We start from the raw sequence: 10,405 nt of genomic DNA on the forward strand, positions 1-10,405 counted from the left end.
TACCATCTGGGACTGGCTAGTAAACTGAACTGGGTTTGGAACTTAGTAACTATAGAACTTTTATTACCTACAAGTCAGGAGAAAAATCCAGGAAGAGGGCCGAACCATCCCCACTAAGAAGTAAGCTTAAAGCGACCAGAACAAAAAGTAAAGTTGCTTTGATGATTCTAGTAAGTCCTGCTAGTTCAGTGTACCAGTCATACTGGTTCACATCTTAAGAAACCTACTGTGTGGGTGCGTAAGTGCTCAGTTGTGTCTGACTCTTGGAGACCACACAGACTGTAGCTCAGCAGGCTCCTCTGTTCCTGGGGTTTCCCAGGCAAGAATATTGGAGTATTTACTCCTCCAGGGGAATCTTCCTGACCGAGGGATCCTTGAACTCACATCTCCAGCATCTTCTGAATTTGCAGGCAGATTTTTTTTTTTAACCACTGAGCCAAGAAATCTACAGTTATATCTAAATAGAAGCATAAAATAAAATATTCATTTTCTTCACTTTTTTCCCACTTAATACATTTAGATACAGCAAGGAGAGATAATTTCTTATCTTCCTAAGTGAACAATGCAAAGAAATAGAGGAAAACAATAGAATGGGAAAGACTAGAGATCTCTTCAAGATAATTAAAGATACCAAGGGAACATTTCATGCAAAAATGGACAGAAATGGTATAGATCTAACAGAAGAAGAAGATATTAAGAAGAGGTGGCAAGAATACACAGAGGAACTATACAAAAAAGGTCTCAATGACTCAGATAACGACAATGGTGTGATCACTCACCTAGAGCCAGACATCCTGGAGACGGAAGTCAAGTGGACCTTAGGAAGCATCACTACAAACAAAGACAGTGGAGGTAATGGAATTCAGCTGAGCTATTTCAAATCCTAAAAGATGATGCTGTTAAAGTGCTGCACTCAATATGCCTGAAAATTTGGAAAACTCAGCAGTGGCAACAGGACTGGAAGAGATCATTTTTCATTCCAATCCCAAAGAAAGCCAATGGCAAAGAATATTCCAACTACTGCACAATTGCAGTTATTTCACATTCTAGCAAAGTAATGCTCAAAATCCTCCAAGCAAGGCTTCAGCAATATGTGAACCATGAACTTTCAGATATACGAGCTGGATTTAGAAAAGGCAGAGGAACCAGAGATCAAATTGTCAGCATCCACTGGATCATAGAAAAAGCTAGAGAATTGCGGAAAAACATCTATTTCTGCTTCATTGACTACACTAAAGCCTTTGACTGTGTGGATCACAACAAACTGTAGAAAATTCTTAAAGAGATAGGAATACCAGACCACCCTACATGCCTCCTGAAAAACCTGTATGCAGCTCAAGAAGCAATAGTTAGAACTGGATATGGAAACTTGGGCTAGTTCAAAATTGGGAAAGGAGTACATCAAGGCTATATATTGTCACCCTGCTTATTTAACTTACATGCAGCATATATCATGTGAAATGCAGGGCTGGATGAAGCACAAGCTGGAACCAAGATTGCCGGGAGAAATATCAATAGCCTCAGACACGCAGATGACACCACACTTAGGGCAGAAAATGAAGAGGAACCAAAGAGCCTCTTAATAAAGGTGAAAGAGGAGAGTGAAAAAGCTAGCTTAAAACTCAACATTCAAAAAAACTAAGATCATGGCATCTGGTCCATCACTTTTGGCAAATAGATGGGGAAAAAATGGAAACAGTGAGAGACTTTATTTTCTTAGGCTCCAAAAATCACTGCAAATGATGACTACAGCCATGAAATTAAAAGATGCTTGCTCCTTGGAAGGAAAGCTATGACCAACCTAAGCAGCATATTAAAAAGCAGAGACATTACTTTGTGACAGAAGTCCATATAGTCAAAGGTATATGGACTGCTTTTTCCAGTAGTCATGTATGAATGTGAGAGTTGTCCATAAAGAAGGTTGAGCGCCGAAGAATTGATGCTTTTGAACTGTGGTGTTGGAGAAGACTCTTGAGAGTCCCTTGGACTGCAAGATCAAACCAGTCAATCTTAAAGGACATCAACCCTGGATGTTCATTGGAAGGACTGATGCTGAAGCTGAAGCTACAATACTTTGGCCACCTGATGTGAAGACCTGACTCGTTGGAAAAGACCCTGATGCTGGGAAACACTGAAGGCAGGAAGAGAAGGGGACGGCAGAGAATGAGATGATTGGATGGCATCACTGACTTGATGGACATGAGTTTGAGCAAGTTCCCGGTGTTGGTGATGGACAGGGAAGCCTGGTGTGCTGTAGTCCATGTCGCAGAGTTGGACGCAACTGAGCAACTGAACAATAACAACAATACACTTAGATACCCTTCCAAATCAGCCCCTGTCTGACTCAGTCTGTTTTTTTTTTTTTTTAATCAATTTCATTGTATTCCTTTGTATGGCTATACCTTTATTTACTTACCCATTTCCTATTGATAAACATTTAACTTATCTCTAGATATTTTTGTTATTTAAAATAAAGCTAAAATGAGCATCCTTGAAAATATCTACTCTTTATATGTGCAGGAATCTATCTATAGGAGAAATCCTTAGCAGTAGAATTGATAGTTCAAAGGGTATTTGAAGTTTTAAAGTTTGAAAACTATTGTAAGACTGCCCTCCAAAGGGTTTCCATATCTCTCAACTTGTTATATCTGCCAATTTCATAGTTGACAATGTTACCTCATTGTTTTAATTTGCATTCTTTTAAATGAGTATTACTGTTTATATTAGCAATCATTTACATTTCATTATCAGAGCACTGCCTGCATATTTTTTGTCCACTTTTCCACTGGATACTTGTTTATTTGAAAGACCTCTATGCAATGAATAAATTAACCCTGACTTATATATAAAGTGTATTAGAGCTTTGTCAAATATGTTGTAAACGTATTTTCTCAGTTTTTTTGTTTGTTTGTGGTGCTTTTGCACATAGTATTTTTTATTTCTATGTAATTAAAACTAATATTTTTGTGTGTGTGTATGAGTTCTGCCTTTGGTATCTTGCTTAAGCAAACAGGCTTTTTTAACCCGATTATATTTTTTAAAGTTACTTATGTTTTTTTCTAACATTCTGTGACTTACTTTTTACATTTTTGATCTATGTGGAGTAAATTTTTTTTTAATGCATGTAGATCCAGCTTTTTTCCCCCAGAAAGTTAGCTACATGCTTCAATATTATTTATTAGAAATTCTTTTTTTCTTCATTGATTTGGAATGCCACTTTCAGGTAGCAAACTGACTAGGTAAGTTTCTTTATTCTTTGCCCCTATATTCTGTTCATTGATGAATCTGTGCATTTTAACATGTAGCATATCTCATTACACTTTATTTCCGCTTTTTAAAATATGTAACATTATATTATGCCATGTATATTTCTTTTTTTTTAATTTTATTTTTTTAACTTTACAATAGTGTATTGGTTTTGCCATACATTGACATGAATCCACCACAGGTGTACATGAGTTCTCAACCCTGAACCCCCCTCCCACCACCCTCCCCATATCATCTCTCTGCCATGTACATTTCTTGAGAACATTTTCTTTTACATGAGTGCATATCTAAAGGAGCCCTCCGAATGAGTTAGATATGAAGCATAGCCCCAAGATAATAAAATAAAATATTAAATGGAGTCATTTTGTGTGGATACCAAATCACAGAATATTAAAAAGCTGACATTCATCAGGCCATGTTGTAGAGGAGGGACGTGTATACCAAAAGCAACAGTTTTAATTCTGGAATTCATTCCTACCTATTCTGATTCTCCATTGCGCCAGAAGCCAGTAGAACCTGGTTCAATTTGAAAATCACTCAGCTTAGTCCACTAAGAGGGGGTCAAGAAAATGGTGCGGAAAGCCTTAATTTTCCTCTAGTTTCTTCAGTGAGTTTTACAAAATATAGCAGAGAAAAATATTAATATTGTGTATAGTATTAACACTATGCATACAAAAGTGTTCATTCTCCTTGCAAATTAAAGTGAGACTTTGGAAAGCATTTTTGTTTGTTTGTTCATCTATTGTTTAGGAGAAAGCAGTATGGAGATCTGAGGATTTATATAGAAAACCAGTGTGTTTGTGTTTTGGGTGAATATAGAGCTTTGTACTTTTTGAAACTGGACTAGATCAACGGTTCCCAAATAGTTGTCATTGGACCAGTGATGAACTAGCTACAGTAAGAGTTAGGTAGCCTGGGAAAAGCTAAAAGTTAAGTTTATCCTAAGACAATCACATTTGCTTAGTTAGAACTTGGAAAAGTAGGGGACTTACTATAAAAATCAGAATTAGATTTCAGTAGTTTCAGTAGACAAAGATCTCCTAGGATCTTTTCAGTGGCTTATAATTAGTCAAATAAACTAGAATAGGTGATAAGATTGAAACTGTTTTGGTGTCATTTTGGAGGCTCCAAAGAACTCCAGTACCATAGTTTTTTATGTCTTAATATAGAAAGAATTGAGTGTGAGCCAAAGTGATAGGTAAGTGATTTATTAGAATGGCTGGAGGGCATCAGCGATGCAATGAACATGAACTTGGGCAAACTTCAGGAGATGGTGAGGGACAGAGAGGCCTGGCATGCTGCAGTCCCTGGGGTCTCAAAGAGTCTGACAAGACTGGGCAACTGAACAACAACCTTAGAATAGGATGCTTGTTCGGCTTACAGATGGATACTGTGCCCTGAGAACTTAATGGGCTACAGTTTTATAATCAAAGGAAAAGTGGGGAGGGGAAGAAGAATTTATTTGCCTTTCTTGAGTAGACATCATGCTTTCATCATCAGCTCCTTTTCCAGGTTAAGCAGGGGAGTTTTCTTATTCCTGAATGGTCAAGTTAGGTTCACAAATTATTGTTTCTTAATGTGTGTAGAGAGCATGCCCTAGGGATCATTAATGTATGGAGCTCCCTGGGCAGGATGTGAGGCTCATGCCACTATTCTTTTATTGTCTGGGGTCATGTCTTGTGCTTCTGCTGCATAGTTTGATTGCTAAGCAAGCTTGCTTGGTTTTGAGGTTAAGCAAACTTGTTTTCTTGAGTAATCATTAACTTACAGGGGTCTCCTATATTTTTCTACTTACAATCTCCTAGTGGGATTAACTATTTAACTACCTGCTTTGTCCCTTTACTCGACTCCTGTCAAGATCTTATAGAAATTTTCTTGTACTTATGAAAGATTTTCTGTCACAGGGCAACCAAGGTGTGAAAAATAACTTTGTCATCATTGGATGTTGGTGCTTCCATGCTTCCCAGGCTGAAATCTACACCCAACGTAGTACCTGGAATTTTTACTTTGGGCAGTTAATTTTATTAGGGTCCTTGAATTGTAGTCAGTCAGAAATGGAGGTGACTCCAAGGATTACGCTGTCCAGCAACTTTGACACTGAGCTTTGTGGAGTCTGGAATTCCTTGGATTCCCTCAAAGGCAGTCTGTGCAAACAGATGGTTCCAGGCACTCATGCCAGCTTCAATCAGAACAGCTTCATTTTTATGTTTGTATACATGCAGCTTCTCTAAATTTACATTTTAAGACAGTGTGCTGGATTTTTTCAAAACAACAACAAAAATTTTTGAAAACAATTTATAAGTTTTAATTTCCTCATTTTGAAAAAGAGAAAATCATGGCCTATAAATGTTTAATTACAGGTCCAAGATTCTACATCTAGTTAAAGACAGAACCTGAAATTAAACCCTTAACCTCTTAACATCAATTTGGTTATTTTTGATATTTCCACAAGATCTCATCATTTAATCTAATTTATTTGACTAATAATTTATTTGGTTTGAATGGAAGTCTTCCCATCCTGTGGCAGGTATTTCCTGCCTTTCTAGAAAAGTTAACCTTAGTATTTCATGAAAGTGTATCTGTGAATTATACACTGGCTTGTATTTCTTTGCTCGTGTTCATCTGTTTTTTAATCAGATGGCCAGGTCCACAGGCAGTATGTTAAACAAAGTAATTCAGGATTTGTCTCCTCTTTCCTGCCACTATACTTTATTGTTAATATGTTGGTAGAAGAAGAGATGGAGAAGGCAATGGCAACCCACTCCAGTACTCTTGCCTGGAAAACCCCATAGACGGAGGAGAATGGTAGGCTGCAGTCCACGGGGTCACTAAGAGTCAGACACGACTGAGCAACTTTACTTTCACTTCTCACTTTCATGCATTGGAGAAGGAAATGGCAACCCACTCCAGTGTTCTTGCCTGGAGAATCCCAGGGATGGGGGAGCCTGGTGGGCTGCCGTCTATGGGGTCGCAAAGAGTCGGACATGACTGAAGTGACTTAGCAGCAGCAGCAGCAGCAGAAGAGATGTATCTTTTTTTTCTCCCTTTATCTTAATTCTGGAAAATAATAAATTTGTCCCCAAGACTGAAAAAGGGCTTCCCAGGTGGCACTAGTGGTAAAGAACCCACTTGTCAATGCAGGAGACGTAAGAGACGTGGGTTTGATCCCTGGGTTGAGAAGATCCCCTGGAGGAGGGCATGGCAACCCACTCCAATATTCTTGCCTGGAGAATCCCATGGGCAGGGGAGCCTGGTGGGCCACAGTCCACAGGGTCCCACAGTCGAACATGACTAAAGCAGCTCAGCACACAGCACAGACTAAAAAAGGAAACTTAGTCAATCATATTTTGCTTTTCTCCATCAAGGTCATGGCAGTTGTTTCCAGACTTTTAAACAAGTCTTCTTCCAGATTCAAGTTGTGGATTTTATTTACAGAAGACCCACAGTAGAGGGACTTCTGCTCCACTGTTACATTGTTCAAAAAGCTTGCATTACAGACGTTCCTTACTAGATTCAGGCTCTCACAACAGGCATTAGTATGTTCTAGACTCAAAGCTCCACTGTGGAAAAGAAGAATATGAGTGGAAAAAAATGAGGTCTGAGCAGTGAGTAAGGTTTGCAATTACTTAGCATCCAACAAGTTTAGCACACTTTATGCAAAGTCTGTACTTTGCAATGAATTGCTAGAGGCTTTATAAGGGATGCATGTGATCTGCCTCAAGGAATTCGTACTTATGGAGACAAATTTATAAATATAGTTGACCCCTGAACAACACAGGTTTGAACTGCAGGCGTCCACTTATGTGTGGGTTTTTAAAAATAAACACATACTACAGTGCTATACAATCTGTGGTTGAATTCACAGAGGTGAAACCATGGGCCAACTGTAAGGTTTTATGTGGATTTTTGACTATGCAGAGGGCTACCATCCCTAACTCCCACATTATTCAAGAATCAATTCTACATCTAAGTATAATACTAATGTTACAGGAAATGAAGTATAGCGGTCCCTTCTCTTCCATGGTTTTGCTTTCCTTGGTTTAATTTTCCACAATTTCAGTTACTTGTGGTCAAGCAGGATCTGAAAATATTAAATGGAAAATTCCAGAAATGAACAACTCGTAAGTTTAAAATTGAGAGCTGTTCTGAGCAGCATGATAAAACCTTGGTCCATCCCTCTCCAGCACACCTGGCATGTGAATCACTACTTTATTCAGAGTATCTGTGCTATATCCACTGCCCTCGTTTAGTCACTTAGGAGCCCTCTTGGATATCACGTCTGTCCGAGCACTGCAACACTTGTGCTCACATAACCCTTGTTTTAGTTCATTATAGCCCCAAAGTGAAAGAGTAGAGACGCAGGCAATTAGGATACTATCCTACTGTGCCTAACTTGTAAACTAAACATTACAATAGGTATGTCCGTATAGAAAAAAACAAACATAGTATATATAGGGTTTACTGCTAGAAACTGTTTCAGGCATTCCCTGGCGGTCTTAGAAATTATACTCTGTAGGTAAGGGAGCAATGCTAAACAGAACAGCAACATTTAAATTGTGTAAAAGAAAAGCAATTCAGAATAGATGAATGGAATGTTTAATTTATGCCATCTACTTTATAAATATTAATGTGATATGGTTCCAGCTTTCCAATAACTTATGTTCTTAGCGGTGGAGACAAATGTGTAAACAAACTGTTCTTTTCACTCAGAACTGAAAATTTGGGGGGAAAAAAGAGATAATTGTAGCAAATGTACACTGCAACAAAACCCTAAAGTACATGCAAGTATTCAATATGTAAGAAAGTATACCAAGTAGAAAATTAAAGTAGCTCGTCATCCTCTAAAGGAACCACTGTGACTGTTGAATACATATCATACCTAACTCTCATTTTTCTCTCTCCCTCTCTCTCTCCACATACGCACACATGCACTCACCATTCATGATAAAGCATCCTCACAATCATCAATCAGGATATATAAATTTATATGCCTTTTTCAACAGCTACAATTCCCCACTGATGGATATTTTGGTTCCTAAATGTCACAATTACAGTAAATACTTCAATGAAATGAGTTTGTACCAAGAAAACATGCATTTGCTACTTCTATATTACTCTTCAAAATGCTACTCAGATTATATTCCTTCTAACAGTATGTAGAATGTGTCCATCATCTCCTTTCTAACAAATAATAGTTATTATCAGTTTTTTATATCTTTTCAATTAATGATGTCTTATTTTAATTTATATTAAAATTAAATATTGGGTAACTAATTTATTTATTGGCCAGTACTATTGCCTGACCGTTCTACTCAATTGTCCTTTTTTTTTTTGGCATTGCTTTTTAGGAGTTTTCTCTATATTACATATATTAACCTTTTCTTTCTCATTTATTTTAATTTTTATCATTTTGTTTACTCTATATTTTGTTTACATCTTCTTTGTGCAGTTAAAAAATTTGTTTTGAAATCTGATCTGTTAATCTTAATTTATATCTTATGCATTTAACCCAGGAAAGAGGAGGTGAGGGCTATGTCAGATGCAGGATGAAGGAAGACAGAATAAAAGGCATGCAGCACAGCAGTGCAAATTGAAATGAAGACTCACCGGAGAATGGCTGCAGTGCCCTGAGAGGCCCAGGGCTGGTTTCCTGCAGAAAGCAAACCTTCAGATAGGCTGACAGGGAGAGGTGCTTTTGCTAGGGTGCAGAAGAAGAGTCAGAAACAGGCACTGCAGCCAGACCTCAGGCAAGTCTCAGGTGGAAACAAGAGTCTCTGAGAGCTTTCAGGAGCATCATAGGAACTGAGAGTCACCAGATGGGGGCAGGGAAGGGGGAGTGTGAGGATGTCCATTTTGGTTACACAGCCAGATTTCAATGCCAACTCTGGGTAACCTTAATTTACAGGGACCTAGGAAGGCAAAACTAAACTCCAATACTTCGGCTGAAATTCCAATACTTTGGCCACCTGATGCGAAAAACTGATTCCTTGGAAAAGCCCCTGATGCTGGGAAAGATTGAAGGTGGGAGGAGAAGGGGACGACAGAAGATGAGATGGTTGGATGGCATCACCGACTCGATGGACATGAGTTTGAGTAAGCTCCAGGATTTGGTGATGTACAGGCAAGCCTGGCATGCTGCAGTCCATAGGGTCACAAAGAGTGGGACACGACTGAACGACTGAACTGAACTGAGGAAGGCAAAATTCAGCTTTGTTTCAAGCCCCAGGAAAGACTCAAATTCCTAAAGGTGGAGAAAAAAACTATATTTACTAAGTCAAGGTTTGGTCAGAAATACACTTTTTAGGGATTTGCTTGAGGAGGAAACTCAGAACCCAGTTCTGCCAGAAGAGGAAATACACGTGAAGGATGACTTTTTATGAGTCAGTGAGGAAACTGAGGCACTGGCACTGGTTCACGTAGAATTCTGGGTCCAGGGCCCGGCCTTGCTGCTGAACCGTCACCAGCCTGGACTGGGAGAGTGCCCGGGCAGCAGGAGGCCAGGGGGAGTAGCGCCCTCTGGTGGTAGTTTGTGGGAGGCTCAACTCCTGGGCACTGTCTCCCTCAAGCCCTCAGTTTCTTCCTGGGATAAAGAATTTCTGAAAAGTTGGGAGGATTAATACCGAAGGGAATAGGGAGATAGGAGTGAGTCTATGACACCACTCACTGTGGAAATAAGTACAAACCAAAAAGGGGAGGGATGGTGGGAGAAACAGAGGTAGAACACCAGGGAAAGTCAGAGGGAAAAAGGATGAAGAAATGTTCCGTTTTAAATATGACAAGTAGGTTTTTCTTGTTTGCCCCAACTTGCACACATTCCTGAGGCTTGGCACCTTACCATTTTGCCATCTGGGACCCGATTCAGGCTTAGGCTTGGTGCAACAGAAGGGGGCTTTTGTTAATGTGTCTCAAGGCAGAGGAAGACACAGGCTCTTTCAGCACATGTCAGCCTGGGGACAAATGGGATGTGTGCTGAGAGAGGCCCCACTACAGGGCAGGGAGGCTAAATGAGGCCAAGTGCCCATGACGGGGAGGAGTGAGAGCAGGTTCAGAAAGAGGTATTCCCTTCCTGGTGAGAGGAGCTGGCCTGTGACACACGCAGAGGACCTAAACAGAAAGACCCATACCTCTCAGAAGAAGT

This window comes from Oryx dammah, unplaced genomic scaffold (assembly GCF_014754425.2).
Source record: "Oryx dammah isolate SB20612 unplaced genomic scaffold, SCBI_Odam_1.1 HiC_scaffold_28, whole genome shotgun sequence".
NCBI classification, from domain to species: domain Eukaryota; kingdom Metazoa; phylum Chordata; class Mammalia; order Artiodactyla; family Bovidae; genus Oryx; species Oryx dammah.